The following is a 27925-nucleotide window of genomic DNA, read 5'->3' as shown; positions in this document are numbered from 1 at the left end:
TGATTAAGTGTCCTTGCCCTTGGAAGGTCATTTGAGACTAAAATAAGTTTGTGGAGCCAGAAAACAGAGTGGGTGACTCAGGCTAGCTCTACACTATTATAGAATTTGGGGACCATTCTATATGCCACCTGAAGTTGCAAGTGACAAAGTAAGTGACATGGGAAGACAGGACTTACTGGAAATGATGGTAAAGAAATAAAGAGTCTGTGGTTGCTTTGCCTGTCCCCTGCCTTATGCCAAATGCACCCAGCATGAGGAGCCTGAACGAACATGGAATTATTTAGCAGGTCCTGGAAATTTAGCTTGTATGGAGGCTTGGGTTTAACTGGAATTATCTGCATTAAGCCTGCTGAGAATATAGACCCTTGGTTTCAAAATGGGTCCAAGAATAACCACATTCAAGCATTACAATTCTTTCCATTATGAATACAACACCCCAGAGTGGGTTTCTAAGGACACTGACAAGCTGAATTACTGTCTTTTCCTCCTCAGCTGCTTGCAACTGAGCTTACAATGAAATGGCTTTAAACAATGTCATGCCTCTTTACCCACAGACGCAGCTTACAGGACCTCGTTCACACCCCAGTGACAACATAAAGAAGGGAGTGTTGGATCCCGAGGCAAAGGGCTCCGGGTTCTTGCTGTAGTTCTGTGGCCGACGAGGCGTGTGACCTTGACAAAGTCACTTCCCAGCTCCTGTACTTGCTTCCCTATCAGAGCATAATGAGGGCATGGACTAAATCAGAGTCTTTATGAAACTTTCCAATTTCTAACTCAATTCAACAAACATTTACAGAGTTTATACTATGATGCCACCACTGTGCTAGACAGCACCCAGCTGTATAATTTATTTTTTATTCCATTGAAAACTAGAGTCAGGTAATTTTCATGCAGTTTTTAGCACAAAATCACTGGACTGGGAGCCACAAGCCTCAGGTTCTACTTACAGCTTCGTCATTAAATATTTGTGTGATCTTTACAAAGTTACATCAGCCATCTGGGTTTTAGTTTCTTCATCTGTAAAACGAGAAAGAAGAATGAGGGTAATGTTGAGAGCTCACGGTCAGCCTGAAAGTAATCTGTCCCCACAAATCTTATAATAACCATGTGCTGAGTGAATGCATATTCTGTGCCAGACAGCACATAAGACAATAGGATGAGAAGTTAAATTATTCCCTTTTGACATTGCCTTGTTCAGAAACTCTCCCCTGACATGTAGTCAGAATTTTTGATCCTCTCTCTGTTCCTTGGAATCCTGAGCATTTTCTTACTAGGAAGCCATTAACCAAGCATAGAAATGGTTGACTGTGTGTCCATCTTCCTTCCAGGTGGGGAGTCGTGAAGACGGAGCCCCTCTCTTTGCAGCTCCTATGCAGGTTCTGAAACCTAGCAGGAGCCCAGTAAAACTGTCTCACAGCTATCTTCCCTTGTGTATTCTTCTATTCCAGGTAAATTTGTCCCCAGCAGACCAGATAGAGAGCAATCCTCACCAGGGACGATCTCGGTGTGTTTTATTCTAGATCCTACAATTAATAAATGCTAAATCAATGCATTTCTATTTTTTTAGTTGGTCACTTTGGGACATTATAAAATAAATATTTACTCCCCTCTTCCTTCTCTTGTTGATAGGCACAATGTACATTCCAGCCCTCATTGGTCTTCAGTTTGGGGCCATGTAACTTGCTTTTGCCAGTGGGATGTTACCAAACACAATATGATCAAAGACTTGAACTATGATTTCTCTCTTGAGCTTCTGCAGTTATTGGGGAAAGAACATGGCATGGCATGTTCCCAAAAGAATGAGAGACACAAGGAACAGACTTGAAGTAATCTTGCAGTTTGGAGCCAGGCCCAGCCTAGATCAACCAACACCTAGATTCATGAACAAGAGTAAATTTTGTTATTTTGTTATTCAATCTTGTTACTTCAAACCATTGGGTTTTTTCTTTTTTTTTTTTTATTATGTTATGTTCGTCACCATACAGTACATCATTAGTTTTTGATGTAGTACAAACCATTGTTTTTTGAGATAGTTTGTTATGCAGCATCATAGTAGCAGAAGATGACTGACACACTTCAAAAGCCACAAGTGAATCATTTTTCACACACCTGTGGCTCCTGCCTCTTTTATGTCTCCAATTTCTAGAGATTGTATTTACTCAGGAAAAATTAATGGAGAAAGCACAGAAAAGTTCAGAGCTCTGGGTACAGAAATTAAGAACAATCACTGCTTTGAAGGAACTCATACAGTCTAGTAGGGGAGGCAGGTGAGTAAACAGATACATACAACAAAATGTGATATTGCTTTGAAAGACTGGGGCTACACACAGAGGCGCATCAAAATAGACCTAGGCTTTAAGTGGACTTGAGGAAAAGCCGTCAGGAGGCACTGGTATCTAAGCTGAGTTGTGGTAGAGTAAAAGTGAGACTTTTTAGAGACTAAAAGTGATTACATCAGAAGGAACCACATAAGTGGAGTCCTCGCATATGAAAAATGGCATGACTGTATACAGAAAATATCTCAGGCTTTGGGACCATAAAGGTAGTGAGTTCATATCCTGATTCTACCATTTACTAAGTACCACTAGTTGGCATGTACTTAACTTCTCTAAGACTCATTTTCTTTAACTATAAAATGGGGATGATATGCATTCCTTGCAAAGTTTTTGTGAAGATTAGATACAAAACAAAGAAAATAAACAGTTCAGAGGTAGCTAGTGATAGAAGAAAAAGAAGAGAAAGAAGAGGAAAATAATAGAGCGTGTTTTCCCAGTATGTTTCAAAGGAAAAAAGAGGACTTTACTGAAGCTTTGGCCACAAGCTTAACAGATTTTCCTGGTAAGATGAACAACCAGCAAGCCTCATTTCTGGGTCTGACTTCTCCAGGAATAAGCAGTCTTGCCTCCCAGAGTTGCCCCATGCCCATGCAGAAGCAACTTAACCACCATCTGCCTTGCTTCTTTGCAAGGGCAGCCCTAAGTCCCCTTTGATTGGGACCTCCAAAGCTTTGGAGCATTTTCATGTGAGAGGGAAATTCTATTGTTCAGTCTATTCAGGAGATCAGAGTGGCTGCAGTTTGCATTCCCACCAACAGTGTAAGAGGGTTCCCGATTCTCCACATCCTTGCCAACATCTATTGTTTCTTGAGTTGTTAATTTTAGCCATTCTGACTGTTGTGATGTGATATCTCCTTGTAGTTTTGATGTGCACTTCCCTGATGATAAGTCCCATTGAGCATCTTTTCATGTGTCTCTTAGCCATCTGTATGTCTTCTTTGGAAAAATGTCTATTCATGTCTTCTACCCATTTTTTAATTGGATTATTTGGGGTTTTGGGGGTGTTCAATTTTATAAGGAAAACAGTATAGAGGTTCCTCAAAGTTGAAAATAGAACTACCCTACAATGCAGCAATTGCTATACTAAGTATTTACCCAAAGGATGCAAAAATACTGATTTGAAGGGATACACACACCCAATGTTTATAGCAGCATTATCAACGATAGCCAAATCATAGAAAGAACCTAAATGTTCATTGACTGATGAATATATAAAGAAGATGTGGTACACACACACACACACACACACACACACACACACACACACACTGGAATATTACTCAGCCATAAAAAAGAGTGAAATCTTGCCATTTGCAATGGCAAGGATGGAGCTAGAGAGTATGATGCTAAGTGAAATAAGTCAGAGAAAGACAGATGCCATATGATTTCACTTAATATGTACAATTTAAGAAACAAAACAGATGAACATATGGGGAAAAAATGGCAACCCAGGAAGCAGATTCTTAACTATAGAGAACAAACTGAGGGTTACTGGAGGGGAGGTGGGTGGGGGTGGGCTAAATGGGTGATGGGGATTAGGGAGGGCACTTGTAAGTGACGAGCACTCCGTGTTGTGTGTAAGTGACGACTCACTAAATTCTACTCCTTAAGCTAATATTATGCTGTATGTTAACTAACTAGAATTTAAATTAAAACTGGGGAAAAAACCCATAATTCAGGAGATCAGAAGTTAAATCTCATTGCTCACACAGGTGGTAATGCCCCTGGCCCCCCTCTCTGAATGCTCCCATCCTCCTTCACTCCCTTCAGGCACAGTGACCTTCCTTGGTGTTTCCCAGACACTATGCTTTGTTCTGCCTTAGAGTAATCACCTTTGTGGTTCTCTCTACTTAGAATTCTTTCTACAGAAGTTGTTTTCTATTTTTTCTTTCTTTTTCTCCCTTCCTTCCTTCCTTCCTTCCCTTCCCCCAACTTTCTTAAGTGTGCTAAATCAGTAATCAACCCTTCCTTCCTTCCTTCCTTCCTTCCTTCCTTCCTTCCTTCCTTCCTTCCTTCCTTCCTTCCTTCCTTCCTTTTTAATGGCTGATCCTTGGCCAAAACTCAGGTTCTAACTCCCAACATTTCCTTCTCAGAGAAATGTTTTCCTGATAGCTCATGTGTAATGATATATTTCAAAGATAATTATATAAAATTATGCATTTCAAACGTGCATGTTGATTTTCTCTTCCCCATTCATATTTAACCTAATTGTAAGCTCCATGACATTCTGTAAACCTAAAGCCTAATACATGACTGGAAAATAAGTGTCCAATAATGATTTCTTACACACATACACACAGAGAACTAATAAAGTCTGAGGACAGAGTCAGTGCAATAAAAGTCAAATTTATCTAAACCAAATATTCCTCAAAATGGAATGGGGATATTCATGAAACTCTGAGTCAGAATGTGAAATGGAAGGTCAAGGGGTGGGCAGGGGTGAGAGACGAGGCAGGAGATGTCCCAGGGGCTAAATCATGGAGACGCTTGGCTGTCACATTAATATATCACATTTTATTGTGTAGATAATATAGAGCCTTTGAAGGGTATATTAATCAGGGTCCTTGTTTAAAAAACAAACTCAATCTAGCTATCTTAAGCAGGCAAAGAAATATTTATTATATTACAGCCCTCAGAATCTCTGAGGGGATCAGATTCCCCAGGAACGGAGCTACACAGCCATAAATACAGCAGCCAGTACATCACAAGACCCGTCTAGCAGAAGCACCATTGCCATCACTGCCCATCCTGGACAGCTATGACTCCGTAACTGGATGCTAGAAACATCACCACGGCTACCTCAGTGGGGGTGATCAAGTGACTCATGTCAGCCTCTAGGTCTCAGAAAAGCACATATGTTTTACAGGGTCTTGGACCTATCTGAAACTCCACCTGCAAGAGTGTCTCGGAAATGCAGCTTGCATCATCTTAACCTCTCCAGTGCAGACAGGTCAGGAGACTTTGAGTAGGTGCTAAATGACCAGCCCCTCTACCGGCCACCCAGAGTTGTACTTCAGGAACATGAGTCCATCTAGGGGAAAATGCCAGACAGTCTGGAGAGGATACCAGAGAAGGGGTTTCTCCCCTAGGTGGGACTAGCTACTTTCCAGAGTACCTTCCAGCACTGGTCTTCTTTGACTATTCTGGGAACAGCTTCTTTAAGAGAATATGAATTCAGAGAACAGAATTATTTTTTACTGAACAACCACCATGATCCCAACACTGTGCTGAGTGTCTTGCCTGTGTTGATTTATAAAACCCTCCTCTGTGACACTCCATGAGGTAAGGCATGAAGAGAATTCTCTTCTCCTTCACTCTCCCTCTGCCCTTCCCTCCACACATCTTTCCTGGGCTACCACTCTGTCCCAAAGGAGACGTTGATTTTGAAAGCTTGAAATAATTTTTAGGCCACACAATTGCTTCCAGGGAGGAGAATTATTGGCCTTTAAATGTCAGCATCTGTTCCTTTCTTATATTTTTTACTCTGCTAATGAATGCCTGCCTACAGGATGCTTCTGTATGTGTGCTCTGGACATTAAAGGGGTCAGCTATTTGAGACAGTGCATGCTTCCTGAGGGTAAATCCATCCACATGTCTAACACTTGTGTGCTGTACCACTTTGGTACATGCATGGGTATCAAAGAGAAGGAAGGGAAATGGAGTTTTACTTAGACCTCAAGCCTCAACAGTATTCTAATATCCAGTTTTTACCCAAGATCCCATCATTTGTCCAGATACTAATAGATAGATCCTGTGTCTCTATGTATGATTTCCTCAGATGGGAATTCTAGCAAGGAAAAGTGAATGGTAGAATATGGGCACTCAACTGTCACTCAAAATTCCTAATAGTTGATAATTTTTATTATTACACCAATGCCTTTTCCCTGGTTGTGATGTTGCCATCCATATATAAAATGCCATCATTTAAGGAAAGGAGATGAAAGGTATATAGAACCTCTCTGTAATTTTTTTACTTCTGGTAATTTCTGAGTCTACAATTAGTTCAAAATAAAAAAAATTAAGGATGGTATCAATATCATCAGGAACTAGGGTGTCATAATCACTGGCTTCCAGGGCATAGGGAGCTCAGACTTCAAAAAAACACAATGGCCTGTTTCTCACTTTTTTTAAAAAAGATTTTATTTATTTGAGAGAGAAAAAGAAACAAGCAGACTCTGTGCTGAGTGTCAAGTTGGACACGGGGCCCAACCCCAGGACCCTGAGATCTCTACCTGAGCAGAAACCAAGAGTTGGGCACTTAACTGACTGAGCCACCCAGGTGCCCCTGTTTCCCACTTCTTGAGGGAAGAGAAGATGTTCCCATTAGTTCCTGAGCACATGCACCAAAGACAAGATAAAAGAGTTATTTTTAAATTAAAACAGATTGAACTTAGAAAAAAAAAAGAAAAAGAAAAAAATAGGTATTCTATGTCTACTTTACATTTGTAGAAACAGAAGCTCAGAGAATTAAATAACTTGCTCAAAGTCATAGTTAGGAAGTAACTGTGCTTGGATTCAAACTTAGATATTTCTGTCTCTTACGCAAGCACTCTGACTTGGGAGGGTACAGAATGCAACGAGAGCTCTCCCCTATCCCTCCAAAAGGATGCTCTGATAATATTGTCCCTGACATTCAGGAAAGCATTATGTCCATCAAAACCAACTGCACAGCTTCCAAGGGGACTGCTCATCGCCAGGGAGTCTTTGATCCCTGAGAACATCTGGACCAAAGCATCATGAGCATTTTTCTCTGTCAGAGCTATTTCCTAAAAGTATTTATGAGCCACATCTTGCCAAGAATAAACCAGTGTGAATACCTGTAGATTGTAAATGTGAGCCCAACAACCACCGCCATGGTTGTGATAATGCCATCAACTTGCAGACACTGCTGTTCCACAGAGGGCTTTGACACAGTGTAGAAGAAGGTGGCCAATGGTAGGATGTGGTAGAGGAACTTGAAAAAAATCTTTGATCCATTAAAAACTAAAACATCCTATAATCAAGACACTTTTTAATAAAATTTGCCCTGAGGGTGTCTGTTCAAAGGGAAACACATTGCATGTCTGGAAGGGAGGGCTTACAACCATATGAAATCCAAGTTAACATCTAGTTTATGGGTACACTGTCTTTTGATAGTTTCAGGATTTAAACACAGGAGAGGGAAGACCTTGGATAGGAGATTTTGATTGAAAAATGTGAACAGAAGGCAAAGCGGGGAGTTTGGTTATTACATCAAGAATGAGCAGATGACTTAGGAAATGTGGTCTCACGTCCTTCCTCCATCACCTACTAGCTATGAGACCTGGAACAAACACTTTTTCAGTCTCTTACACAACAGCATCTTGGAATTAGTGTGAAGATCAGTAAAACAATATACATGAAGGTTATTTATGAGAGGTAAAAATTTTCCAAATATAAGCAATCTGCATTTTGGGCATATATTGAGTATCTCTTGTATGTTAGTTTGCTGTCACTTACATGTCCCTTAAGCTCACCAGCTAGTCTTCTTTCTTGCTCATTGTCTCCTGGCTACTCTTCCCTCTGTCTGGAATGTTCTTCCCCTTTTAACTTTTTTTTCTTGCTCTCTCCTTTTATTCATTCATTTATTCAAAAAACACCCCCTCAGTGAAGTCTTTTCTGACCATCATGTAGAAAAATGGAGCCTCTGAAACTCTCCCACTTTCCAGCTTTATTTTGTTTCATATTTATAATTATAATTATATTTTACCAATTTAATTTTACTGAGAAGGAAGCTGAAGCCTGGAGGCATTTCCCCTATACAATAATATAGCTAACATTTCCTGAGTATGGGTTGTGTGCCAGGCTCTGATACAGGTGCTTTGAATATCTTAACTCACTAACCTATGTCTGGTTAACTTGCAAGTATGTTGTCTTAATCTTTAAGGGGTTATACTAATAAAGTAGGAAGTGATCAAAGACAAATCACTTGTTTTGTAAATTTGGCTGAGGATAACTATAGTGGGTGGTGATGAGATAAGCCTGTTTACTTGTCTGAGTTCCCCACTTGACTGTGCCTTGTTCACAGTTGCACTCATGCACCAGCACATTGGTCAGCACATCGTAACAGGTTACCGCATGGCCATGAATGTAAGTGATCCTGTGCCGTGACTAGAAGTAGTAGCTAAATATCACCACGGGCATTTTTATTACGCGCCGCTCTGAACCTGGCGTTGCATTTTCCACTTGCCGATGTGTGATTTCATTACATCATCAGGAATGGTCATCCATGTTTCATTTCGAGAATACATCATCAGGAATGGTCATCCATGTTTCATTTCGAGAATACATCATCAGGAATGGTCATCCATGTTTCATTTCGAGAATTCTGATATTCTTTTTTTTTTTTTTAAAGAAAGAATTTTTTTTTTTTTAAAGATTTTATTTATTTATTTGAGAGAGAGAGAGAACGAGAGATAGAAAGCACGAGAGGGAAGAGGGTCAGAGGGAGAAGCAGACTCCCTGCTGAGCCAGGAGCCCGATGTGGGACTCGATCCCGGGACTCCAGGATCATGACCTGAGCCGAAGGCAGTCGCTTAACCAACTGAGCCACCCAGGCGCCCGAGAATTCTGATACTCTTAAGGGTTAAGTCCCAAGCTGGGGGGCATCAAAGTATTTTAAACCAGCACCATCCCCGTATTTAACTTTTTCCAATCTATATACATCCCTCCTCTGGGAAAACAGGTTCAGTAAGACTCTGAAACAGTGTGTTTCATGGATCTAAGAGTTTGTTTGTTTGTTTGTTTGTTTGTTTGTTTTCCCGAGGTGGAGGGTCAGAGGGGGAGAGAGAATCTTAAGCAGGCTCTATGCCCAGTGCTGATCCTCACAGCTCGGTCTCACAACGCTGAGATCACAACCTGAACCAAAGTGAGAGTCGGACACTTAAACAAATGAGCCACCCAGGCGCCCCGAAGGGGCTGTGTGTCTCTGAGTGGGATGTGCTCTGTCAGAGAAAACCCGTCTCACGTTTTCATTCTTGGCAATCACCTCAACATTCACTCAGCAGAAAGCACAGAGTGTGTCCTCTGTGCCAGATAGTGTGCTAGGTCCTGGGAAGGACGGACGACTGGAGGTCACCTTTAAGGGGGCTTCAATCTACTGAGAGATCATCACACAAAATAAAATTTTGATGCCATGTGGTTGCTGTGTTTTGTGAGAATGTCCCAGGCAGGAGTGTAGCACTGAAAAGGAGATGAAGTGGCTCCCTAAGCCCCTTCGGATCCGATATTCTGTGACTTCTCTTCCAGTCACCTAGCTCCCTCCCTCCATCTACTTTAGAAAAATTCATGACTTAATAGTGCATGAGGGAACATTACTTTAAGAGATAATTATGCTTTTCCACAAATGACCTATGCAATTACACCAGAGTGGTGGACAGCAATTGCAGAGGGAAGTTGGAACAAGTGCACAGGAATATAATGCTACAAAATGATCCCTGCTTCAATTTCCCTTCTCATAACTACATAAAAATTACATTTGCTTCTATCACAGAGATGTGAAGTAAAAAATGATAAAGGCCCATTAGATTATCTGCCCCCATCTCCTCCTGGGAAGTTTTGTGTTTGTTTTTGTTTGGCTGATTTTTGGGTTTTGTCTTGTTTTTCACTGTGATGAGCTTTCTAGGGAATTTGGGCTGCTCAGTTCCTTCAAGGTAATGAAGATAAAGATTAGGGAGGAAAGGGATCTCACTGCTCAGTGTTTATACTTTGTAAACCTATATATACATTGGCACCCAGGGGCCCACTATCTTGGCCAGAGCATGTTTGGACGGAGCTCAGGAGAAAGGTGGGAAATTGAGCCAGGAGAGCCAAGGCCAGGCCGGGAGTATAAAATTGGAGCCACTGTCAAAGTTAGGATAAATAATCATAGTTAGCTCAAAGAAGGGTGCTAGTTAGTAGTCTGATGGGCAGTTTCAGATTTGGGACACCGGAGGTTTGAGAGAGGCATGTGTGAAATAAACATAAGCATGGATATGATATTAATGTAGTTTATTATGTAGATATAAATATTTTATGGTTTCAGTCACACTGTGATGTTTACTGATTCTGTCCCCTTAATATTAAATCCGAATCCTGATCACAGTCTTTGAAAAGCATCTCAAAACAATTGCTTTAATGCCTTCATCATTATCTTATAGATGTATAATAATTAATAGTTACTTTATAAGTGGACATTAAAATTGATTCTAGTTTTAAAGCAAAGAGCTTTAAAAGTGTTTATCCATTTTAATCCAGTAAATTATCTCCTAGATGTATAATTTAAAGAGAAAATCAGAAATGAAGTCAAAGATGTATGTGTTGTTTGAATCCAAGTGTTTGTGTGTGTGTATGAGTTTTCAGAGTGTTTCCCAGTTTCAGAGCTAAAGCCACTTACCTGCCATGTCACTTTTCTGTATGCAGAAATATTTGTTTATAAATAAATAAATAAATAAATAAGAGATAAAAGATGCTGACATATGTGTATATTCTTTTTTTTTTAAGATTTTATTTCTTTATTTGAGAGGAGAGAGAGAGTGTGAGAAAGCATGAGAGGGGGGAGGGTCAGAGGGAGAAGCAGACTCCCCGCTGAGCAGGGAGCCCGATGCGGGACTCGATCCCGGGACTCCAGGATCATGACCTGAGCCTAAGGCAGTCGCTTGACCAACTGAGCCACCCAGGCGCCCCATATGTGTATATTCTTGCTTAAAGCAAAAAGCTAGTTTTGGATCAGTGATACTTTGAAAAGAGCATAGATTCAGGAGCAGATGAGCTGGGGCATACCAGGCCTGGTACGAAATGTTTCTCCTTTGTCTCTGAATATTTCTAGGCTGTTCTCATTCTCTTCACTTCTCATTGTTTCACTAAGACATGCCTAGGTGTGTTTTTCTTTTTATTTATCCTCATTGGGCTTCTCTGAGCTTCTTGGATCTGTGGGATATTCTTTCCAATTTCAGAAAACTCTTGGCCATTATATTTTGTATGTTTTCTATTGACCCATTCTCTTCTTCAACTCCATTTGGGACTGCAGCCCCCATATTTTGGAGAATTTAATATTTCCCCACAGAAATGGGGAATGTTCTGTCATATTTCTCTTTTCTTTTTCTTTTGTTTTTTTGTTTGTTTGTTCATATAATTTATTTTAACTGGTCTTCAAGTTAACAGATTATTTACATCACTTTATCCAGTATGCTAGGAAGTCCATCAAAATAATTCTGTATCACAGATATCAGGCACTTCATATCTAGCAATTCTATTGGGCTTTTTTTTTTAAATATGTTTTATGTCTTTCTGCTGAAATTCCCCATCTGTTCAAATACCTCTTCTACCTTATGATTTTTAATCACAGTCATTTTAAATTCTTTTACTAGAAACTCCAATTTCTGTGCTATTTTTGAGTCTGGTTCTTTTGAATTTTAAATCTCTTGGTGATGTTTCTTATTTTATTAACTTTTTTTGTTTAATTGAAAGAAATTAAACATTGTGTATAAAGAACAGTAAGACTTGGGAAATATTTCCTCACAGAAAAGAAAATGTCTGTTTTTGCTTCAGACATTAGCAAAAGGTATTGAGCCAACGGTACACAGATGAGCTGGATTTATTATTCGCAGGCTTCAGATGACCCCAGGGGTGAATCACCACTGCCTGGTAATCATTGTAAACTCTGCAGCCCAGGAGGGATTTTCTGTTTCCCTGCTTTACATTTTAACAGATCCTAAGGTCCCTGGGGAGGATTCCTTCTCAGGGCTCCCTCTTTCCTCTTAGTAGTAAGATTTCAGGTGCTGATACTCATGAAATTCATTATTAACTTATATTTACTTTTGTAATGACCTTTTTCAGTTCTTTTCATTTCTTCCTACAGTACCATGCTTCATTCGGGATTGTATACCTTCAGTCAGATCTTCTGTTAGCATTTCCAGTGTTAATGAGTTTTTTCAACTTTTCATTCTGTGAATATCTTTTTTTTTCCCCCTAACCTTTATTTTCTTTTAACCTTCATTTCTTTCTGTGGGTATAATTTACATAAAATGAAATTCACCCATTGAAAGTTTACATTTTGATGAGTTTCCACAATTGTATGCAATAGTATGCCCCCTCCACAATCAAGAATCAGGAAATTCTCCTCACCTCAAAATATCCTGTTCCCTCTCCTAAGCAATTCTGCACTGCCCACTCCAGCCCTAAGATGTCTACCACTATGGTCTTGCCATTTTAGGATTTCATGCACGGGGCATCATATAGCATGTAGTCTTTTGAGTCTGACTTCCTTCACTTAGCAAAATGTTTCAAAAATTATCCATGCTATTGTGAGGGCAAATAGCTTACTCCATTTTATGGATACACTGCATACAGTGTGTTTTATTAATTCACAATTCAGATATATGAGGATTGTTTTCAATTAAGGGCTACTATGAATAAAGCTACTATACACATATAGTATACAGGATTGTGTTGACTTTTGTTTACATTTCTCTAGGGTAGATATCTGATTGAGGGATTGTGGGTCTTATGGTAAAAATAAGTGTATGATTAATGTGACAGAAATTTCCACATGAGTTTCCAAAGTGGCTATAATATTTTATATCCTTATAAGTGAAATATGAGTCGGTACCTCCATATCTTTGACAACACTTGAAATTATCAGTCTTTTAAAGCCATAGCCATGGTAGTGTCCATATAGTGGTAATAACATTGTGATTTTAATTTGCATTTCTGTAATAAATATATAGATAATAAGTATCTTTGTTGTTTGTCATTAATATATCTTCTTCATTGATATGTTTTTTAAATATTTTACCTATTTGTGAAATTCATATAAATTTATGAGATATTTATAAATACAAGTTGCTTATGAATTTAAATATTTATAAATATTAGCCTTTATATTGTTAATTATAAGTTTATAATATATATTAAATATTAATACTCTATCAGATATAGCCATTGTGAATATTTTCTCCTAGTTTCTGTTTTCTCTTTTAATTTTCTGATCATGTATTTTATTTTATTTTATTTTATTTTACTAATTAATTTAATTTAATTTAATTTTATATGTTATGTTAAACACCATACATTATAGTGTTCCATGATTCATTGTTTGTGTATAACACCCAGTGCTCCATGCAGTACGTGCCTTTTTTAATACCCATCACCAGGCTAACCCACCCCCACCCCCCTTCCCTCTAGAACCCTCAGTTTGTTTCTCAGAATCCATAGTCTCTCATGGTTCATCTCCCCCTCTGATTTGCCCTCCTTCATTTTTCCCTTCCTGATATCTTCTTCTTTTTTTTTTAACATATACTGTATTATTTTTTCAGAGATACAAGTCTGTGATTCAACAGTCTTACACAATTCACAGTGCTCACCATAGCACATACCGTCCCCAATGTCTATCACCCAGCCACCCCATCCCTCCCACCCCCCACCACTCCAGCAACCCTCAGTTTGTTTCCTGAGATTAAGAATTCCTCATATCAGTGAGATCATATGATACATGTCTTTCTCTGATTGACTTATTTCACTCAGCATAACACCCTCCAGTTCCATCCACGTCGTTGCAAACGGCAAGCTTCCATTCCTTTTGATAGCTGCATAATATTCCATTGTATATATATATACCACTTCTTCTTTATCCATTCATCTGTCAATGGACATCTTGGCTCTTTCCATAGTTTGGCTATTGTGGACATTGCTGCTATAAACATCGGGGACCACGTACCCCTTCAGATCCCTACATTTGTATCTTTGGGGTAAATACCGAGTAGGGCGATGACTGGGTCATATGGTAGCTCTATTTTCAACTTTTTGAGGAACCTCCATAGTGTGTTCCAGAGTGGCTGCACCAGCTTGTATTCCCACCAACAGTGTAGGAGGGTTCTCCTTTCTCTGCATCCCTGCCAACATGTTTTTCCTGACTTGTTAATTTTAGCCATTCTGATTGGTGTGAGGAGGTATCTCATTGAGGTTTTGATTTGGATTTCCCTGATGCCGAGCGATGCTGAGAACTTTTTCATGCTGAGAACTGTTGGCCATTTGGATGTCTTCTTTGGGAAAATGTCTGTTCATGTCTTCTGCCCATTTCTTGATTGGATCATTTGTTCTTTGGGTGTTGAGTTTAAGAAGTGCTTTATAGATTTTGGATACTAGCCCTTCATCTGATATGTCATTTGCAAGTATCTTTTCCCATTCTGTCAGTTGTCTTTTGGTTTTGTGGACTGTTTCTTTTGCTGTGCAAAAGCTTTTTATCTTGATGAAGTCCAATAGTTCATTTTTGCCCTTGCTTCCCTTGCCTTTGGTGATGTTTCTAGGAAGAAGTTGCTGCGGCTGAGGTCGAAGAGGTTGCTGCCTGTGTTCTCCTTTAGGATTTTGATGGACTCTTGTCACACATGTAGGTCTTTCAATTATTTTGAGTCTACTCTTGTGTGTGGTGTAAGGAAATGGTCCAGTTTCATTCTTCTGCATGTGGCAGTCCAATTTTTCCAACACCATTTGTTGAAGAGACTGTCTTTTTTCCATTGGACATTCTTTCCTGCTTTGTTGAAGGTTAGTTGACCATAGAGTTGAGGGTCTGTTTCTGTGCTCTCTATTTTGTTCCATTGATCTATGTGTCGGTTTCTGTACCAGTACCATACTGTCTTGATGATGACAGCTTTGTAAAAGAGCTTGAAGTCTGGAATTGTGATGCCACCAGGTTTGCTTTTCTTTTTCAACATTCCTCTGGTTATTTGGGGTCTTTCTGGTTCCATACAAATTTTAGGATCATTTGTTCCATTTCTTTGCAAAAAGTAGATGGTATTTTGATAGGGATTGCATTAAATGTGTAGATTGCTCTAGGTAGCATTGACATTTTCCCAATATTTGTTCTTCCAATCCATGAGCATGGAAAATTTTTCCATTTCTTTGTGTCTTCCTCAATTTCTTTCATGAGTATTTTATAGTTTTCTGAGTACAGATCCTTTGCCTCTTTGGTTAGATTTATTCCTAGGTATCTTATGGTTTTGGGTGCAATTATTTCTCTTTCTTCTATCTTCTTGTTGGTGTATAGGAATGCCACTGCTTTCTGTGCATTGATTTTATATCCTGGCACTTTACTGAATTCCTGTATGAGTTCTAGCAGTTTTGGGGTGGAGTCTTTTGGGTTTTCCACATAAAGTATCATATCATCTGCAAACAGTGAGAGTTTGATTTCTTTTTTGCTGATTTGGATGCCTTTGATTTCTTTTTGTTATCTGATTGCTGTGGCTAGGAGTTCTAATACTATGTTGAATAGCAGTGGTGAGAGTGGACATCCCTGCCATGTTCCTGACCTTAGGGGGAAAGCTCTCAGCTTTTCCCCATTGAGAATGATATTCACTGTGGGTTTTTCATAGATGGCTTTTATGATATTGAGGTATATACCCTCTATCCCTATACTCTGAAGAGATTTGATCAAGAAAAGATGCTGTACTTTGTCAAATGTTTTTTCCACACCTATTGAGAGGATCATATGTTTCTTGTCCTTTCTTTTATTAATGTAGTGTATCACATTGATTCGTTTGCAGATGTTGAACCACCCTTGCTTGAGGTGAATAATCCTTTTAATGTACTGTTGGATCCTATTGGCTAATGTTTTGGTGAGAATTTTTGCATCCATGTTCATCAAGGATATTCATCTGTAATTCTCCCTTTTGATGGGGTCTTTGGTTTGGGGATCAAGGTAATGGTGGCCTCATAAAATGAGTTTGGAAGTTTTCCTTCCATTTTTATCTTTTGGAACAGTTTCAGAAGAATAGGTATTAATTCTTCTTTAAATGTTTGGAAGAACTCCCCTGGAAAGCCATCTGGCCCTGGGCTTTTGTTTGTTGGGAGATTTTTGATGACTGCTTCAATTTCCTTTAGTGGTTATAGGTCTGTTCAGGTTTTCTATATCTTCCTGGTTCAGTTTTGGTAGTTGATACATCTCTAGGAATGCATCCATTTCTTCCAGATTATCTCATTTGCTGGCATAGAGTTGCTCATAATATGTTCTTATAATTGTTTGTATTTCTTTGGTATTAGTTGTGATCTCTCCTCTTTCATTCATGATATTATTTACTTGGGTCCTTTCTCTTTTCTTTTGGATAAGTCTGGCCAGGGGTTTATCAATCTTGTTAATTCTTTCAAAGAACCAGCTCCTAGTTTTGTTGATCTGTTCTACTGTTCTTTTGGTTTCTATTACATTGATCTTTGCTCTGATCTTTATTATTTCTCTTCTCCTGCTGGGTTTAGGCTTTATTTGCTGTTCTTTCTCCAGCTTCTTTAGGTATATGGTTGTGTATTTGAGACCTTTCTTATTTCTTGAGAAAGGCTTGTATTGCTATATACTTTCCTCTTAGGACCGCCTTTGCTGCATCCCAAAGATTTTGAATAGTTGTGTTTTCATTTTCATTTGCTTCCAGGAATTTTTTTAATTTTTCTTTAATATCCTGGTTGACCCATTCATTCTTTAGTAGGATGCTCTTTAGCCTCCATGTATTGGAGTTCTTTCTGACTTTCCTCTTGTGATTGAGTTCTAGTTTCAAAGCCTTGTGGTCTGAAAATATGCAGGGAATGATCCCAAACTTTTGGTACCAGTTGAGACCTGATTTGTGACCCAGGATGTGATCTATTCTGGAGAATATTTCATGGGCACTAGAGAAGAATGTGTATTCCGTTGCTTTGGGATGGAATGTTTTGAATATATCTGCGAAGTCCATTTGGTCCAGTGTATCATTTAAAGTCTTTATTTCCTTGTTGATCTTTTGCTTAGATGATCTGTCCATTTCAGTGAGGGGGTGTTAAAGTCCCCCACTATTATTGTATTGTTGTCAATGTGTTTCTTTGCCTTTGTTGTTAATTGGCTTATATAATTGGTTGCTCGTATGTTAGGGGCATAGATATTTACATTTGTTAGATCTTCTTGTTGGATAGACACTTTAAGTATGATATGTGTCCTTCCTCATCTCTTAATATAGATTTTGATCTAAAATCTAATTTGTCTGATAGAAGGATTGCCACCCCAGCTTTCTTTTGGTGTCCATTAGCATGGTAAATCATTTTCCACCCCCCACTTTCAATCTGGGGGTGTCTTTGGGTCTAAAATGAGTCTCTTGCAGACAGCATATTGATGGGTCTTGTTTTTTGATCCAATCTGATAGTCTGTGTCTTTTGATTGGGGCATTTAGTCCATTTACATTCAGGGTAACTATTGAAAGATATGAATTTAGTGCCATTGTATTGCCTGTAAGGTGACTGTGACTGTATATTGTCTGTGTTCCTTTCTGGTCTATGCTGCTTTTAGGCTCTCTCTTTGCTTAGAGGACCCCTTTCAATATTTCTTGTGGGGCTGGTTTTGTATTTGCAAATTCCTTTAGTTTTTGTTTGTCCTGGAAGTTTTTATCTCTCCTTCTATTTTCAATGACAGCCTCGCTGGATATAGTATTCTTGGCTGCATATTTTTCTCATTTAGTCCTCTGAAGATATCATGCCAGTCCTTTCTGGCCTGCAAGGTCTCTATGAATAGGTCTGTTGCCAATCTAATATTTCTACCATTGTAGGTTGCAGATCTTTTCTCCTGAGCTGCTTTCAAGATTTTCTCTTTGTCTCTGAGACTCATAAGCTTTACTATTAGATGTCGGGGTGTTGACCTATTATTATTGATTTTGAGAGGGGTTCTCTGTGCCTTCCGGATTTTGACGCCTGTTTCCTTCCCCACATTAGGGAAGTTCTCTGCTATTATTTGCTCCAATATACCTTCTGCCCCTCTCTCTCTTTCTTCTTCTTCTGGGATCCCAATTATTCTAATATTGTTTCATCTGATGGTATCACTTATCTTTCGAATTCTGCCCTCTTGATCCAGTAGTTGTTTATCTCTCTCTTTCTCAGGTTCTTTATTTTCCATCATTTGGTCTTCTATATCACTAATTCTCTCTTCTGCCTCATTTATCCTATCCGTTAGAGCCTCCATTTTTGATTGCACCTCATTAATAATCTTTTTGATTTTGACTTGGTTAGATTTTAGTTCTTTTATTTCTCCAGAAAGGGTTTCTCTAATATCTTCCATGCTTTTTTCAAGCCCAGATAGTATCTTTAAAATAGTCACTCTGAACTCTAGTTCCAATATCTTACTAATGTCCATATTGATTAGTTCCCTGGCAGTCGGTACTCCCTCTTGTTCTTTTTTTTAATTGATTTTTTCCATGTTGTCATTTTGTCCAGAGGAGAATAGATAAATGAGAGAACAAAATGTTAACAGGGTAACAGGGACCCCAGAAAAATATGCACTAAACAATCTGAAGAGACCTGAAACAGGGGGAAAAGAATGGGAAAGAAAGAAAGAAGAAAAAAGAAAAAGAAAATGATAAAAACAAATAAATAAAAAAACAGAATATGATCAAATATGATATGCATATCAATATGCATAGATCAGCACCACAAACTAGATTTTGGGTGTATTTTGGTCTGTTAGAAGAAAATGCCTTCCAAAATTTTAAAGAAATTAAAACTTATATATGTGCAAAAATAAGGGTAAATACAATGAAGGATGGAATATGACTCTAAAGATGAAAATTATAAAAGATTTTATAAAAGGAATTCATAAGATAAGAAGTTGGTTGAAAAAAGAAAGAAGAGGATTTAAAAAAGAAAAAGGGAGAGAATGTGAATAGGCAGGAGACTATAACAAAGCCAGGGATTTAGGGTATATTTTGGTCTGTTAGAAGAAACTGTATCCCAAAATTTTAAAGAGAGAACAACTTTATATATATATATATCTATACCAAAAACAAAGTTAACTACTATGAAGGGATAGAATATGACTCTAAAAATGAAAAATAAAAAAGTTTTTTTAAAAAGGGATTGATAAGATGTTGGTTGAAAAAGGGAAAAAGAAAAATTAAAAAAAAAGAATGAAGAAGAAAAAAAAGAAAATTAAAAAAATTAACTTTGAAAGACTAAAGATTCATGGGAAAAAAGCCATGAATTCTATGTGCAGTATTCCCCTAATGCTGGAGTTCTGCTGTTCTCATTGATCAGTAAACTTGATCTTGGCTGGCTGTTCTTCCTGATCTTCTGGGGGAGGGGCCTGTTGCCATGGTTCCCAAATGTCTTTGCTGGAGGTGGAATTGCCCGGCCCTTGCCGGCTACATAACCTGCTCGGGTTTGCTCTTGGGAGCTTTCGTTCCCTGCAAGCTTTCTGAACAGCTTTGGAGGACGAGAGTGAAAATGGTGGCCTCCCAGTCTCTGCCCCGGAGGACCCAAGAACTCGGGGCCCTGCTCCTCACTGCACCCTCAGAGAAAAGCAGTCAGTCACTCCTGTCTCCCTGGTCTCCGGCCGCACTCCGTGCTCACCCGGCCTGTGACCGAACATTTCTATCTCTGGCACCCGACCCTGTGTGGAGTCTCCAAACCCAGCACATCCCTGCAGTGTGCTCCCAGGGGAAGAAGGGGAGTCTCCCCGGATCTGCTGCTTATTGGGTCCCTGCTGGAGGAGCAGTGGCCCGACTGTCCCGCGGATCACAGTTTATGGCAACCCTGAGCTGAGAGCCCACTCCTCACCTCCGTTTCTGCAGCCGGCTTCCCTGCTTTGATACCTGGGAGCTCTGCTGCACTCAGGCACCCCCGGTCTTTCTGTGACCCCGAGGGTCCTGAGACCACACTGTCCCAGTGAGGGTTCCACCCCCCGCTTAGCCACTGGAGCGACATCCCTCAGCAGAATCAACTTCTAAGCGGCCGACGGAGGCCCCCTTCCCCGCTGTCTATCTTCCCTAATATCACCTTGGATTCATTTCTCCGAATGTCCTACTTTCCAGAAAGTGGTTGCTTTTCTGTTCAGAGAGTTGCTGCTATTCTTTTCTTGATCTCTTGAGTTCGTAGGTGTTCAGAATGGTTTGATCCCTATCTAGCTGAATTCCTGATGCCAGACAAAATCCAAGTCTCCTAATCCTCTGCCATCTTGCCCCAGGGCTACCTGATCATGTAATTTAAATACCAGATGTTTTTAAGCTGTATGCAGTCAAATTTATAGTTTTTGTTTTATGGTATTTGCTTCTTGTGTCCTATTTAGAAATCTTTGCCAATCAGATGATCATAGTGATTCCTCCTGTGTTTTCCTCAAGAAGTTTTGTATTTTCAGCAAGTACATGTGGATCTATAATCTGTTTTAAGTTATTTTCTACACACAGTTTATGATAAGGGGTGGTTTTATATCTTCTTTATGAATATACAATAGTTCCATCACCATTTGATGAAGGGAGAAATGTAGGAAATCAAGTCCAGAATGACTGGGGAGACAAGCAGAAGTATGTATTACCCAAAGTTGTTAATATTATTATGCCAACTCTGCCGTGATTCATGCTTATTACAGCTCCAGAAGTTTTTAAAAGGAGAAACTAAGGACCTACAACAAGAAAGAAGGACAGAGAGTGCTGGAAGTATAAAATGTCACCACTTGAATTCATTGTTGTAGAAGTTAAGACGGCACATCGGGGTAAATAAAGCTCAGTTCACTGTAGTTTACTTGTGTCAAATTTAATATCTAAAGATGTTATTATTCAAATCTGATGACCTTCACCTCTGCAGTACTTTATTACTTCAAGTCTACTTTGTGTAACAGTAGCCTGGAGTAGCAGGATGATTTCTGTCATACTTTTTTCTTGGTTTCACAAGGACACATGATTGCTTCTCATTATCCACCCCCACTAATAACTAAATCATCATTGAAGACTGTAGTCCCCAGCAGACATATGGGAATGTCAGCAGACATAGGCGGAAGCATCTTGTGGGAGCTCCTGGGGACTGTTAATCAGAGCTGTTGGCTGCCATTGCCCTTCTCTGCCCTTGTGCTCCCCTGTTCCACGGTTGGATGTGTCAGCTGGAACGCCATCAGATGTCCTGATAACTAGGATTCTCACTAGAGGTTGAGAAAGGAAACAACGGAGGTATCCTTTTTTCCAGAGGAATTTTAAGCCACATAAAAGTTCTGAGAACCCAATGATGCATTAATTTATGTGAGATTGAAATAAAGTTTTATGTTACATAAACCACCTCAGATGAGATATCTGTTAGTTGCATATGAACACTGTTCTTACCTGCTGTATCTTTTTCAATCCATTTACTTTCAATCTGTTTCTGTTTTGCTCTCCTGTATCTGTTATAAGAGTATATAGCTGAAATCTATTTTTTCATCCAATCTGTCAATCTTTTAACTCTTCCTAATCTCTTTTAACTGAACAGACTATTTGCATTGATTGTGCTTACTATTTGAATCTACCTCTAACTATTTATTTATTGCTTTCTATTTGATTTTTATCATGATACTGTTTTTTAAGTTTTCCTTTCTTTTGCATCTTTGGTATTGTAATCTACTTTTAATCTCATTAAAATTTTAATTCTCCAACTAATTTTGAATATATAATATAATATGGTATAATATTTGTATTAATTTGTTGATTACTCTAAAGTTTTTACTTGTACATTTAACCTAAAAATCTAAATTTAAGCAATATTTTAACTATTGTTCTAGAAAATATGTGGTTTTTAAGACTGTAAATACTATTAACCTCCTTACAAAGCAAATGTTAATCTTATCACAGAACTTCAAATTTCTTTCATGATTTTTACAACACTACATATTAGGCATTATTGTGATTACCTTATAATGTCAATGCATGAGTAATTTTATTTATAGGCTTAACATTTTGTTTGTTCACCATTCATTCTTTTTTAAAATAGCTTTATTGAGATATAATTTGCACACCAGACACTTCATCCTTTTATTTTTATTTTATTTCTTATTTAAATTCAATTAGCCAACTTATAGCACATCATTAGTTTCAGATGTAGTGTCACTTCATCCATTTAAAGTGTACAATTCAATGGTGTTTAATATATTCATAGTAGTGTAGTCATTCCTGAAATTTAACTTTAAGACATAGCAATCCACTCTGCATGAAACCAGGGACCTAGTAGAAGTCACACCACATTTCCCACCATAAACTTGCCTGTTCTTGACATTACACATAAGTAGAATCATATAATATATCATCTTTTATGATTAGTTTCTTTCATTAATCCTAATGTTCAGTGTTTATTTCCCTTACATTATCAATTTTTTTCTCCACTCAATAATTTCCCATCAGTATACAAATATGCTATAGTGTCTCCCACCTAAAAAGTAAAGCTGTATTGACAACCATATCCTCAGACTCTTCTGCCATATTTTTCTGCTCCTCTTTAAAGCAAAATTTCTCAAATAAATGTTCTTCTCTTGCTCACCTCTCATTCTCTCTTACTGCTACACCATTTCTTGTCTCCCCAACTGCATTGAAAGGATTCTTGTCAATAGCATCAATAAATTCCATTTTTCTATATATACATGGGAAACTTCAACCTCCATGATCCTTATTGTTGTCAATCACTCCTTCATTCCTGAAATAACTTGCTTTTCACTTAGTTTCTGGAATTCATCTCCACACTTTGGGGCATTCTTCTATGGAAAATCCTTCTATAAACAACAACAGCCCTTCAGATCAAAATCCCACATGACAGGCACCCAGCACAGAACTAAATCTTAAGTTACTTGACTTAGCCATGGCAGAATTCTGTATCACAGAGCTTATTTTACTTCTCTAACTTCTACCTCTTGCCTTTTCCTCAATATTATTCATGCAACACACCAGACATTAGGATTTTAGAAGGCTAATAAATAATACACCTTCCCAGTCTGAGTTCTGAAGCAGTTTGAGTGAATATAAAAGATTAAGTGGATGAGACTCAGTGTATTTAGTGTCTCTACCAGTAAGTTTACAATACAGCTGAGACAAATTGAGAGCACATAATTTCTTTGGATAGGCAAGCTCACAGGGAAGGCTAACAGAAAGGATAAAAACATTCATGCCCTATCCCCAAATTGTTAATCATGCAATTGGCTTCATTCCCTCATATTCTACTCAGGAAGGAATTGGTACAGTGATGGGGAGAAAACAGGACCATTATGCTGTTGGGTGGTCCCTACCTGTTGGTAAGCATCATAAGTGATAAACCTTCCACTCTTCCCATATGAGCAGATCTTAGATTTGAACTTTAACTTGAATTTGAGCCTTTAAATATCTTTAGAAAAAAATACCTTCTACCTGGTATTAATTGGAAATAAGCTATGTACATTTTTTCAAGAAAACTAGAATATAAACCAGAAAGTGGCATTTTAAACATTTCTGGTAGTTTAGTAGCAGTCATTATAAAAGCCAAATGACCCCCTGCCTTTTCCTTAAACAAAAGTTCCTGAGCACTGAATAATACTTGCATAATGACATATAATCATGAGCACATCAGTCATTGCATGTTGTTATAATATGCTCTCAGGATGGACATTAGAACTAAACACCCTGTCACTAACTGATCCCAAATTATTTTACCTTTAACTTCCCACAGCACCATCAGGCTTTTCAATATTATTTATTACTATCATCTCTAAATTCACATTTGATATGCTTTTACTCAAAACACACACACATATACACACGCACACACACACACCTTACTTTAAGTGCCAAAGCGATGGGCACTCTGGTCATGATGGCTTTAGGTTTAAACCTGTAATAATAACAAATGGGTAGTGAATTTGAGACAGGAGGGTTCAGAATCAAGTTCGTGACATCCTTTATGCAATCTTTTAAGAAACCTCTCCCCTCATCTCCATTCTTGTGTCTTTCTTGTTCTTTTAGCTCTTCCAGATTTTGAAGATATTTATTTAATAGTAGCTATATCTCTTTAGCATTTACTGGTTAGTAAGTGCTGTTCTGAGAAGTGAATGTAGCTTGTCTTACATAATTCTCTCAAGAATTGATGGGGTAGCCACAATACTGTATCCATTTCACTAATGAGGAAACTAAGCTTCGAAAATAAACATGGCTCGCCCAGGGTCACACTGCGAGTAACCCACAGAGGCTGGGCCTGTACCCCTCTCTCTCCTGCCTCTCCCTCACACCATCTCCCTATGTCTAAAGGGCTTGCAAGCAAGTTCAGGGCTGCTCGGAGGGGAGAAGCCAAGGATATTGCAAAAGATATTCTCTATGACCCACCAAAATTCTCTTTAATTCAATAGATTATGGCATAAAATAATGAAATGGACCCAGCCTTTGAGTTAACAAGTTTGTGGGTATTCCTTACGCTTATCTGATTGATTCATTGCTATTCCTATAGGTCAGTGATAGAGCTTTTGGAAATGTCTTGGTTTAATTAACACAATGAGATTCAAATGTTCATTAGTTAGGACAAAAGTAGAAACTTCATTTTTTCCAAAGATGGTGTTTACTACATTGATATTTTAGTCCTGATAGTTCAGAAGCCAATATTGCTAATGGCTAGACATTGTGCTCCAGCATAGGTCCAAATATGGCTAGGTTAACATCTGTCAAGGCAATAAAAACACATATTTTCAGTGCAACTATGTGCTAAGCACTCTGTCAATTGCTTTACAGGGAATACCTTATTTAAGCCTCTTCATGGTTTATTGAGGCAGGTAGTATTACTAACCACATTTCATAGATAAATATAGTATGCCCTAGGGAAGTTATACAATTTGTCTACTCTAAGAGATGGCATTTGATGATGCTTGTATTAAAATTCAGGACGCTGGATTCCAGTTTTTGTGTACATAATCACCATATAAGACCACTTCTCAGTAAGCATGTGTGTATTCACATGTGCATATAAACAGTCTGGTGAAATAATAAGCATTTAGATTCAAACAATGTGCTTTTTGAATTTAAAAAAGGGCCAATCATTAAAATTGTGGAACCCATCTATATTTGCTAACTTCTATGTCTTTGTTTTCCTCTCTATAAATGAGAACAATTCTTATAATGATGCATGAATGCTTTTTTTTTTAAGTGCCATGTACAATTAAGAAGCCTAAAGGGTATAAATTCCAGTTTTGTAACCTCAATGCTACTGACATTTTGTACTGGAAAATTCTTTGTTGAGAGAATGGCCTGTGCATAATAGGATGTTAGCAACATCCCTGGTTTATACCCGTTGCATGGCAGTTGTACCTCCCCAGTGGTGACAACCAAAACTGTTTTTACACATTGTCAAAATGTCCCCTGAGGAGCAAAATCATATCAGGTTGAGAACTGGCTTAAGTAATAGAGAAATTCTTTTGAAATTCTTGATATATTATAGTCTCTTTGCTTATCCAGTGTTTATTTCTTTTTTTAAAAAACCATTGATGTCTTCCTCCTTTAAAACTATACCCTATGGTCTTTCATATCTCAGGAAAAGATTATGAGAAATCTATCCAGACAAATCCTTATCCAGAAGTCAATAAAACAGCGGTTACCCAGAAGTGTCACCTGCAGGTAGGTCTAAGATCTGACATACAGGTAAGTTCGTATCATAAGTTTTTTGCACATTTTAAAATTTCTGATTATACTTACACCATAGTTATTAGGAACAATACTTTCAAAGCAGTGATCTTCAAAGCACAGTCTTTAGAACAGAGACATCCAAAGCATCTGAGGACATTTCAAACACTCATATCCCAAGGCAACATGCCAGGATTCTGATTCATTAGGTCTTACTGTCTGTATATTTAGCATGAACTTTGGGCAATTTTCCCAATGTTTGGGTACTTCCAAGACCACTTTTTGAAAAATAGCCCTCTAGATAGACTGATCTAAAAATCCCAAACCATGGAAAGAGCACAAAAGTCTATTGACTGATGAATGGATAAAGAAGGTGTGGTGTATATATACAAAAAGAATGGCATCTTGCCATTTACAACGTGTATGGAGCTAGAGTATATTATGCTAAACAAAATAAGTCAGTCAGAGAAAGACAGATGCCATATGATTTCACTCATATTTGCAATTTAAGAAACAAAACAGAAACATATGGTAAGGGAACAAAAAGAGTGAGGGAAGCAAACCATAAGAGACTCTTAACTATAGAGAACAAACTGAAGATTGATGGAGGAGGGTTGGTGGGGATGGGCTAAATGGGTGATGGGTATTAAGAAAGGCACTTGTGATGAGCACTGGGTGTTGTATCTAAGTGATGAATCACTAAATTCTGTACCTGAAACCAATTTTACCATATGTGTTAACTAAAAAGAATTCAAATAAAAGCTTGAGTTAGGGTCGCTTAGGTGGCACAGTTGATTAAGTGACCAACTCTTGGTTTCAGCTCAGGTCATGATCTCAGGGTCATGAGATCCAGCCCTATGTCAGGTTCTATGCTCAGCATAAAGTCTGCTTGAGAATCTCTTTGCCCCTCCTGCTCATGATCTCTCTCTCTCTCTCTAAAATAAATAAATATATCTTAAAAAAACTTGAAATAAAAAAAATCCCAGTCTTACCGTCTTTACTCTTTAAGGACTCTTTATGTCTTTGGATATACATTTTTTATCACTAATAGAGGGTGACTCAAAATCAAGTACATACTTACCCTTAGGGTCTTGGTTCTAAATCCCAGACATCTTGACATTATTATTGTGCATTTTAGCTAAATCACATTCTTTACAATCTAATTATAACCAAGCACTGATGACTATAATGAGGAACCTCTACCCATTTATCCATATCCATCTCTGTCTGGTTAGAAGAGTGTTACTAACTCCTGGTGGAATCATCTATCAACATGTTTCTTTACTTTTCTTTCAGATAATCTGTAAGGGTGACTTATTTTCATCTAGGAGCAAATAATGAATCTACAGGACAAATGAGATCAAAAGAAGTTCCGCACCTGTGCTTCCTTCCACAAATCCAATCTCAGTAGAAATAGACATAGTAATTAATAAATTTGGAATTATTTCAAAATAAATCTCAATATTAAATAAGCCATCTACCTCCTTGAAAGAAATCAGCTTGGTCTTAGAGTTAAAACCCTCTGAGAAGAAAGGAATCTGCAGTGTGCCAGTCCTATCCGTCTTCTCCCTCATTATTGTCTTCTACTCCCTCTTTTTATTCCTTCCCTTATTGTGACATAGCATATCATCATAAATGCCACATTCACCTCCCATAGGAAACTTACATCATTTGCAACCAAACATTGTGGTTGAGAAAACCAAACCTCATAGGGGGCAAATGTCTTTGCCAAGTTAATGCAGCTAGGGAAAGGCAGAAAAGATACTTAAAGCAAAGTCATTTGTTTCCAAAGCCATTGCTCATCTATCTTGTAAGCAGGATTTTAATCTTTTGGAAAATCTTATAATAAAAGTGAAATATCCAGTGACATGGTATAAAATCCAGCTTGTTTGCTGGAAGAACGAGTAGTGATGATTCTTGATGTCCAGGGAGAGGGGGAGGGTACTAGATTATACCCTTTCATAGCCCCAAATGATGTCAGATGATGTCAGATGATGGATGCTTCAGACTGAGTGGATGTGAAGATCACCCAAGGTTGGCACGATAAACAATGACCAACGTAAAGAAGTAACCCAAATCACTGCCACTGACAACTCCATAATTTTTCCCATGGGCTCCCAGCAAGACATCCTAAGTCAGCCATTACTCACTGTTCAGCTGTGTCAGAGGTGAATATGATTGTGCTTTTGACCTCTGAAATCATCCAAGACTACTCTAAACTAGGGCCTTGCATCT

The 27925-nt window shown here is 38.3% G+C and overlaps 1 long non-coding RNA gene across 2 annotated transcripts; it reads right to left on the bottom strand.

Moving 5' to 3' along the window:
- Window positions 1-959: 959 nt before the first annotated feature.
- Window positions 960-27249, bottom strand: LOC141372774 (uncharacterized). Of its 2 annotated transcripts, none has more exons than XR_012378178.1 (3): window positions 27172-27249; window positions 23867-23918; window positions 960-1017 (listed from the first exon to the last, which is right to left on the bottom strand). It is a non-coding gene; the product is annotated as an uncharacterized lncRNA (long non-coding RNA). The 2 variants fall into 2 exon arrangements; XR_012378179.1 differs by lacking the exon at window positions 960-1017 and adding an exon at window positions 21027-21237 and having other exon boundaries at window positions 27172-27243.
- Between the last annotated feature and the right edge of the window lie 676 nt (window positions 27250-27925).

Source organism: Callorhinus ursinus, unplaced genomic scaffold, assembly GCF_003265705.2.
Source record: "Callorhinus ursinus isolate GAN/ISIS: 27379988/994484 unplaced genomic scaffold, GSC_fseal_2.0 scaffold5, whole genome shotgun sequence".
Lineage (NCBI taxonomy): Eukaryota > Metazoa > Chordata > Mammalia > Carnivora > Otariidae > Callorhinus > Callorhinus ursinus.
The sequence above is the reverse complement of the archived record's forward strand: the minus strand, read 5'-3'. Positions and strand labels throughout refer to the sequence as shown.